Raw genomic sequence first — 9,297 nt, 5'->3', positions numbered from 1 at the left:
GGTGCAGGCAGGTATCACACAAAGGAGAGAATGACCCCACCCAAGATGAACTTGGCTGGCTTAAGGATTTCCCAGGCAGCAAGGAAGGGAAACCCATGAAGTTGATGTTATGGAGTTTGAGACCACCTGGAAAAGACCACCAGACTCAATTCAGATTATAATTAACCAAATTTATTAAAACTACAGCAGGGCTGTAATCTCTAACCCAACTCAGAGACAAGCTACCCAGAAGCAGGTGAAGGAGGGGCTTTTAAAGGTACAAGCCACAAGAAGTCCTTCTATAAACAAGTTTCGGAAGAGCTGTTCTGCTTGGCCAAGATTAAGTGTTCAAGATGACCTCAAAACAGTCCTAGAATACCGGCCTAAGCAGGTTACAGAAGCCAAAATGCAGCAGTTAGTCATAGACATAACAACAGATGGTCACATCACGGCTGCACTTTTCTGGATTGGGGTCAAGGAGTCAAGGTTGCATGGAATTTAGCTCCCGGGAATATGAGTCAGAGACAAAATGGCTATTAGGTACCAAGATGAGTGCCTGGCATAAAATGGGGTTTCTTTAGCCATCTCATTCCCCACTGACTTTGGATCACATGGATCAAATCATTGATTCATGCTGAGATACAGGTTGGTACTGAGCCTGTAAAGCTAATATTTTAACAGAACTGATTCTTTTTCAGATGTAAGTTAGTAACCAATTTAAAATTCAATATGCCAAGGAGTAGTGAAAGAATAAGTCTAACTATGGCATTTAAAAAATGTTGGTAAGCCATGGAAACCAAGAGAAAATGGACTGGTACCAATTAGAGGCCTCAGCATGCTCCTGTGCTCTTGTGTCTGTTTTTCTAAAGCATGTCTAATGTCTCTCATATAACTCCTGAGCTGTTAGCATACAAATGGCATTTTTTTTTTTTACCTAGGGCAGCAAAGAGGCCTCTTCCCTTTAGAAATAACAATTCTAATCCCTAACAGTTCTATAAAACCATTTCTGAAAGGGAATCCAATTGTTTTTTAAGCTGTCCTATGGAATCCTTGAGGTATTGTGTATTTTGATCTACTTTATTACTTGGAGTTTTAAATTTTTGATCTTGAATAATTGATGCTGATGTTCCAAAGCAGCCACACCTGCAATCAATGCTGTCACCAGGAGAACTATAACTATAGCTGAAATTGATTATTTTTTTCTCTAACTAGACCCTGGACCTCATAGTGGAAGTGTCCTCTATATTCAGGCAAGTGTTCTTCTAGCCTTCCCTCCAGTATCCACGGCTACTTGGGGAAGGATATAGGCTAAAACACAGAGATTGCCTTCCTGATTCTAGATGTTCAGCTGTTACACATCTAGCAAGGCGAAATATACAGGCCCGCCATGTCCCTAAGAGACTGGAAAATACAGTCTAATATGTGCAAATGTATTGGTATAAACATGAGTTCTACAGGATTGGCCATAAAGGGAAGCTGAGTCACTATAAGTTGAAGAGATTAAACAAGTGCCTGTTCCTTGGAGGCCTCCCAGGGTGAGCTTAGCTTCTTCTGGTTCACAGTTGGGATTTTTTGATGGGGTTGTAGTTGAGTGATAGAGAGACTGGTATCCTAAGGTCTAGGCAAAGCCAGCAATCATTCCCAAGACTAAGGAAAGCATGGTTTATCCAATTAGTAACCTTAAGGTCTCAAGCTCAGGAACATCGTCAAGTGATGAAACTGTTCTATGTCTTTCCAGCTTAGGGCTGAAGTTGAGTCTGTTACCATAGCTTGGTTGAGATTAGGGCATGATTTATTACTGTGGGTAGAGTGGTCCAAGGAGGGAAGGGAGACATACTACTCTTTGGTTGAGGCAGCCAGCTTTTACCTGCGCCTTTAGGGCTAGCTTTGGAAGGGTGGTGTCTTTCGTATAGAAGATTCCTTAGCATACTCAAATCTATCTCTCTTAACAGCAAGCCAGAAACCCCAGGTCAGGCCTTTAAGCCTGGGTTGTGTGCTTAACTCATTCCAGGTTATGACTCTTAAAATAAATGGGTTGCATTTCCCATAGCCATACCCCCAGGAGAGTGTTTCCACTCAAAAAGGATGTGTGGGTTCAGATGCCCAATATGCCCATTACAGATAAACTCGATCTCATAGATACTCTTCTTTCTACTGATGGCAGTGAGCTGGCCCATCAGCTGGACAGACATGGAAAAAGGTTTCATTCAGAACATTCTCATTATATCCTAGAAATTACCCCCACCTCCTTCATATTAACATCTTGGAAGTGATCGTTCCCAACCTTGTGGGTCAGCCAGATCTAGTTGACTCTCAAAGAAGTCACACAGATCAACTCTAAACATAGGCTGGGAGACGACATTCTGGAGAATATCTATTATTTTTCTTTTTGTCAATTCTAGATAAAGGGTGCATGGTTACAATCCCAAACCTTAACCTTTTTAACTGACCAAGAATAAGAGATACCTGTCAAGATTCCCAACATTGGTGTCTGTCTGAGTCGGAGGTCCAGATGAGCTGTACCTTTAGAGAATGCTGATGATCTCACATTACTCTCCATTTTCACCTTTTTTCTGGTCATCATGTCTGCCAGAATGGGAGTGATGGATCCAAGCTATGGTTCCTACTACCTTTATAGTAAGTGTTGTCAGGATCACAGGGTACAGTCCCTTCCAGGAAGGTTCCAGGGATCTAATGGGTAGGTGGCAGATCCACACCAAGTCCCCAAGCTGGGACTTCTGTACGATTTGGTCTAAAGTCATGCAGGTGGTGGGGGTGACAGATGGCTCCAGATGTCCTGGGTGGTCTACTGCAATACCTGTGAAGACCTGAGGAGGGATTAATTAGACATTTCAATAGTCTGAGGTCTTGCCTCAGACTAAGTGGAGGCAGGCAACCAAAAACTTCAAAAGATGTTATCTTATCCCTGTAAACGGAGCCCCAGATTCAGAAAAGAGCAGTAGGGAGCAGCTCTGTCTACTCCAGGCCAGTCTCTGCTCAGAACTTAATATTTCTTTAATGGGCCTGTTAACTCTTTCTACCTATCCTGAGCTCTGGGGCCTATGGGTACAGCATAATTTCCAATGTATTCCTAGAGTTTTAGCCACTTGGTAAGAAATTTTGGCTGTGAAGGTGGGGCCATTGTCAGATCCCAAAGAATAAGGAAGGCTGAATTGGGGAATGATCTCCATTAATAGCTTCTTATTAACTACATTAGCTGATTCTGGCCTGGTGGGAAGGCTTCCTCCCATCCTGAAAATTATCTACAAAAACCTAGGAAATACCAATAGCCAAACCTTGTCAGAGTAACTCCAGTCAAGCCCAGTTCCAGTGTTCACCAGGACCATGCCCCTTCCTTGAACACCTGTAGGTGCTGGTTTTCCTCCTCTTGGGTCACCAGGGCACAGATGGCACAGTGGCCAGTGATTTATTCAAACCTCTCATCTAGGTGGTGTAGAAAGTACCTGTCTCTGATTAGTTCTTTCCATTTGGTTGACCCCCGGTGTCTACTCTAATGAAGCTTTGAGAGAAGGGATGGCCCCCCGGACTTCTGGTATGATGAGGCAACCATCTGGAAGCACCCACCAGTTCTCTGTCTTAGTGGACCCCTGCTGCTGGCCCACTTTTCTTCCTCACTGGGGAATGTAGGATGCTCTAGTAGATCTGGCTCAGGCAGGGGGGTGAGAATCAAGGGAGTACCTGACGCTTGCAGTGGTCCCATTGGCCTGCAGCTGCTCTATTGCCATGGCATCAGCAAGTCTATTGCCTCAGGTTTCAGCTGAGTGCCTTAGCCAGTCTTTTTACACACAGTCTTTACTGCTGTGAAGAGACACCATGACCAAGGCAATTCATATAAGAGAAAGCATTTAACTGTGGCTTGCTTGCATTTCAGAGGTTTAGTCCGTTATCCTCATGGTAAGGAGCATGGTACTGGAGAAGGAACTGAGAGTTCTACATCTGGATCCACAGACAGCAAGAGGAGAGAGACACTGGGCTTGGCTTGAGCACTTGAAACCCCAAAGCCAACCTCCAGTGACACACTTCACCAAAAGGCCACAGCTTCCCCAACAAGGCCACATCAACTTCAACAAAGCCACACCTACTCCAGCAAGGCCACACCTCCTAATGCTACTCTCTAAGCATTGAAACATATGAGCTTATGGAACCATTCTTATTCACGCCACCACAGTCTCCTTTTTTATGTCCTGAACAATAGATAACGAAAGCTTCTCCTGCAGCCAAATAAATGTTAGGTGAGTAGAGATCTCTTTGTTTTTTATTTCCTTTCCAGTGGGTCAACAGACCCTGTTCTGGCACAAAGCATCATAGATGTGTGCAGTGGCCAAGGCATGCTGGTTATCAGTATAGATGTTGACAGCAAAGCTATTTCCCCACCTTAGTGCCTGGGTCAAGGCTATCAGCTCTGCCTTTTGAACTGATAGCCTTGACCCAGTCTTTTGGGCAAGAGATTGGGACCAGGTACCTCCATGAGCATCACTATACCTGGTTCTGCATACCTAACCCCATCTTGTACATAGTTGCTTCCACCAGTAAATAGGGTCATATCTGCCTTTCTCAGAGGTTGGTCTCAGAGGTCAAGGCGTCCATATTGCAGGTGGTCAATGACCTGGGCACAGTTGTGGGCTGGCTTCTCTTCAGGGTCAGGAAGGAAGGAGGCTGGGTTCAACACTGCAGAAGCTGAGAAACAGATCCTGGGTGCATCTAAAAGGAGAGCTTGATAAGGGTGAGGCATGTGTTCCACATCCAGTGCTCAGAAGCTCTCCAAAGGAGCACTGTATGGAGTGAGGACTGGTGACAACCAGCTCCTGTCCCATGGTCAGTCTGTCAGTTTCCTTTAGCAATAGTGCATGGCGGCAATGGTCCGGATGCAGGAGGCCATCCTGCTGCAGCAGGGTCTAGGCATTTAGATAAATAAGACACAGGCCTTTTCCAGGGTCCCAAAGTTTAAGTCAGTACATTTTTGACCACTCCACTTTGTTTACCCACAAACAAGTGAAAGTTTAGCAAAGTCAGGGAACCCTGAGTGCTGGCCTGACTTAAAAGCCTCCTTGAGCTTTTGGATTTTCTACTTTTCTTTGTTTCTCAGCTCAGGAGGCCATTTCCTCCTAGGCCCTGGTATAATAATTTTGCTATTTCTGCCAAGTTGGGTACCATATATACAGTATTCAACTGTGCCCAAAGAATTCTCTCACCTGCCTTTTATCTTGTGGCTTGGGGATGTTTAAGATAGCTTGGATCCTGCTTGAGGACAGAGTCCTGTTGCCACCCTCTAAGCAATACCCCAGATAAGTTATCTTATTGGAGCACAATTGGAGCAGACATGCAGTAGCCCAGCAGCTGGAGCATTTTAAGCAATTTCTCAGGTTTTTGGCACTGAGTTCTTTTTATTATTTTATAATTTAATTTAATTTTACAATATCAGCCATAAATTCCCCTGTCCTCCCCCCTCCGCCCCCCTTCCTTCCAGCCCACCCTCCATTCCCATCTCCTCAAGGGCAAAGTCTTCCCTGGGGATTCAGCTCAACCTAATAGATTCAGTCCAGGCAGATCCAGTCCCCTCCTCCCAGGCTAAGCGAAGTATCCCTGCATAAACCCCAGGTTCCAAACAGCCAGCTCATGCACTGAGGACAGGTCCCGGTCCCACTGCCTGCTCTGGTGATAGGATGGCCAAACACCCTAACTGTTGTGCTAGAAATCTCATCCAATGACTGAGGGAGGCACTGAGTTCTTAAACACCTATGGTAGTCAGGTCCAGGTCAGTTGGTCACTAAACCCTGACTTGGGTCTGTCCATTCAAAAGCAAATATAGGTTGGCTCACAGGACCCTTGTTGGAGAAAGTGTGGTCTTGTTGGAGGGAGTCATTGTGAAGGCCTGCTTTGAGGTCTCATATATGCTCAAAATACCACCCAGTGGCTCAGTCCACTTCCTGTTGCCTTCTAGTTAACATATAACAGCTCCTTCTCCAATACCATGCCTACTTGCACATCACCATGTCCTACTGTGATAATGGACTGAACCTCTGAACTTTAAGTGAGCCACCCCAATTAAATGTTTTCCTTTATAAGAGTTACCATGGTCTGGGGGCTGGAGAGATGGCTCAGCAGTTAAGGGCACTGGCTGTTCTTCCAGATGGTCCTGAGTTCAATTCCTAGCAGCCACATGAAGGCTCACAGCCATCCATAATGAGATCTGGTGCCCTCTTCTGGCCTGCAGGCGTACATGCAGGCAGAACACTGTACACATAATAAATATATCTTTAGGGGGGAAAAGTTACCATGTCATGGTGTCTCTTCACAGTAACAGAAACCCTAAGACAGATAGACATTCTTCTGACAAGGGGCAAGTAACCAGGATGGCTGAGTATGGACTTCCTAGGTCCAGAGTGGCTTTATTCTCACTGAACCTGATGATGGCACCAAGTTTTTTCTACAAGTCTCTACAAATCAGGAGTTGTGGACGATCTGGCATAAGAAGAAAAGAGTGAGTCAAATGTCTTGTCCAAAGTCCACTTCTTGGTTGGTGGTCCAAGCATAGGTTCCAGTCCCTGTGACCCCTTGAATAATGGTATTTTTCTTAATAAGGAGGTCCAGGGTTTGAGTTAGCACTGAATGGGCTGTACCCATGACCACCAGATAACAGAGAGTCTTGCCCCCTACTTTTCAAGTGACCATGCACTCCTGGGGCTCATTGGTATGGAGCCTTGTCCCATCAACCTGATCCTGCAGATTGAGGACATGTCCTCCTTTCTCCTGTCTACATTGTGGGTACTCATTCTTCCAATGTCTTTTTTCTTTATATGCACATTGGTCTTTCTCCAGTGTAGCTCAAGGCCAATTTGATTGCCTGGGGGTTCTTTTGGACTCTATCAGGCCCTTCTCTGAATATGTCTCCTCTTCCTCCTTCTCCTCCCCGTACTTCTACTCCTCCTCTTATTCTTCCTCCAGGACTAGAACAGAAACTTCAGGAATTTTACTTAGGTTTTGCTCAGCCTCCCACTCATTGACTTGGTGACTCAGAGGAACCTTTTTAAGGGCCTAACATCTCTGCCAAGGAGGAGACTTAAGAGGAGAAAGAGCCAGAAGTCAGTGTAAGGAAACTGTCAGGGGAGCCAAGGTTCCCTGTGACTACTTTCTAGACTCTCTTGGCAGTTTGAGGGTCAAATGGCCTGGCATCAGGCCATCCCACATCAAAGTGGGCCATTCTTATGCACAGAGTGAAGAGCTGTCTAGGTGACATCCTAGCTCTGTAGTCTGCCTTGCAGAACTCCTGGAAGTGTTGCAGCATGCAGTTCAAGGGCAACTTGGCTGTGCTCAGTCTGGTTCCTATTTCTGCAAGAAAACATATAAGCACACCAGAAACATGTACCCTACTCTGTGCCTGGAGACTGGGTCTGTGATCAATTCTGATCTCCCCTATGTCCCCCAAATGTCCAGAACTCTAGAACAACTCATGATCGGTCCTATTTTAAGTATGATTCAGCACGCAATTCTTTTATTTGGTTTCTATTTTGCAAATTTGCAGTGATCAGAGCCTGGAGCTCCCCTGGGAACCCAAGTCCACAAATATGCCTGCCCCCAACTAGGGCTGTTCACCCCCAGGGACTCTGAGTTGTGGGACTTGCCCCCATCTAGGACCTGACCCTAACTAGTGACTCTATACTTTGTGGCAGCTGTGGAATCAGGCTTCCCAAGGCCTCCAAGTCTGCCCCAGACTTGCCCTCACTAGGACCTATCCCGGACCCAGGCTCTGAATCTGTGTTCTCCCAAGATCTCGCTGGGCCCTCCAAATATTGTGGAGCTTGAGACTATTGTGAGGAGAAAACACCATCCTCAGTTCAGATTATAATTAGCCGAATTTATTAAAACTACTAGCAGGGCTGTAGTCTCTAACCCAAATACAAGACATGCCACCCAGAGGCAGGTGAAGGAGGGGATTTTAAAGGCAAAATATGCAGACACTCGTCTGCTTGGCCAAGAGTAAGTGGTCAAGGTGATCTTAAAACACTTCTTGAATATCTGCCAAAGCAAGTTAAGAGGCAAAAATTTAGTAGTTAGTCATAGCATAACAACAGATGATCATATCATAGCTGTGCATTTCTGAGTGGAGGAGCCAAGGTTGCATGGAACTTATCTTCCAGGAGTTTGAGTCAGAAATGAAAGGGCTATTAGGTACCAAGATGGATGCCAAGCACAAAATGGAGTTTCTTTAGCCATCACATTGAAAACTAAATGGAAGACAGCTGGTTCCATGGTAGGGTGCTAGACAGATGGGGAGTCTTTCAGCAGGTGACTAGTAAAAGCAAGGGGCCTCAGGCTGAAGTCTTTGGAGACCTGGGAGGCTCAAAGATGTCCTGACCCTAAACACAAGCCTACAGCCTGGTGTGGTGGGGCACACTTTTAGTGCAAGTACTGGAGAGGTGAGAGCAGAGACAGGTAGATTTCTGTGAGTTCCAGGCCAAGCAGGACCACATAGAAAGACCCTGTCTCAAAAAATAAAAACATAAAAACAAAAGCTCTGCTTTCTACTCTCCCTCCTTCTCACTAGGCAGTACCCTGCTGACTGCACTCTTAAGAAGGGGATGTCTCACCTGGTGGTGGTGGCGCATCCCTTTAATTCTAGCACTCAGGAGGCAGAGGCAGGGGGATCTCTGTGAGTTCGAGGACAGCCTGGTCTACAGAGTAAGTTCCAGTACAGCCAAGACTACACGTCTCAAAAAATAAAAATAAAAATAAATAAAGAAATAAAGGAATAATGGAATGGAGAGAGAGAGAAAGGAAGAAAGAAGTAAAGAAAGAGAGAAAGAAAGAAAGGAAAAAAGAAAGAAGGAAAGAGAGGAATAGTCTCTCCTGAGTATCCTCAATGGAATCCTGCTCACACCACCTGCATTCTCTCTGCTGCCCGCTGTTGGTGGACCCTGTTTTCAGGCCTTGGTCTCAGGATTCTAGCTCATGTCTTGAAAACCCAGACTTTGTGAAGAATGAGGACCTCACCAAGGTTCCCCGGGGAACAGAGGTAGAGAACAGAAGGCTGACCACCCAGGAGCTCCAAGGAGACACTTTTTTCAAACCTTACCATAATTAATTCACATAAAAACTGTAGATAAGCTCTGCCCATGGTTATAGGCATTTCCGGTGAAGACACACTTATTCTTTATTTTTTATCCTCTATCTGAATGTACCCCAAGACTACATGTTCTTTTAGGTTCACAGTGGCCACAGGGAATGAAAACCTGCACTCCAAGCCTTTGAGCCAAGAGGTGTTTAAAGCAGAGAGGGCCGGACGGTGGTGGCACACGC

Source organism: Peromyscus eremicus, chromosome 3 (genome assembly GCF_949786415.1).
Source record: "Peromyscus eremicus chromosome 3, PerEre_H2_v1, whole genome shotgun sequence".
Taxonomy (NCBI): Eukaryota; Metazoa; Chordata; class Mammalia; order Rodentia; family Cricetidae; genus Peromyscus; species Peromyscus eremicus.
This window is presented reverse-complemented; position numbering follows the sequence as displayed.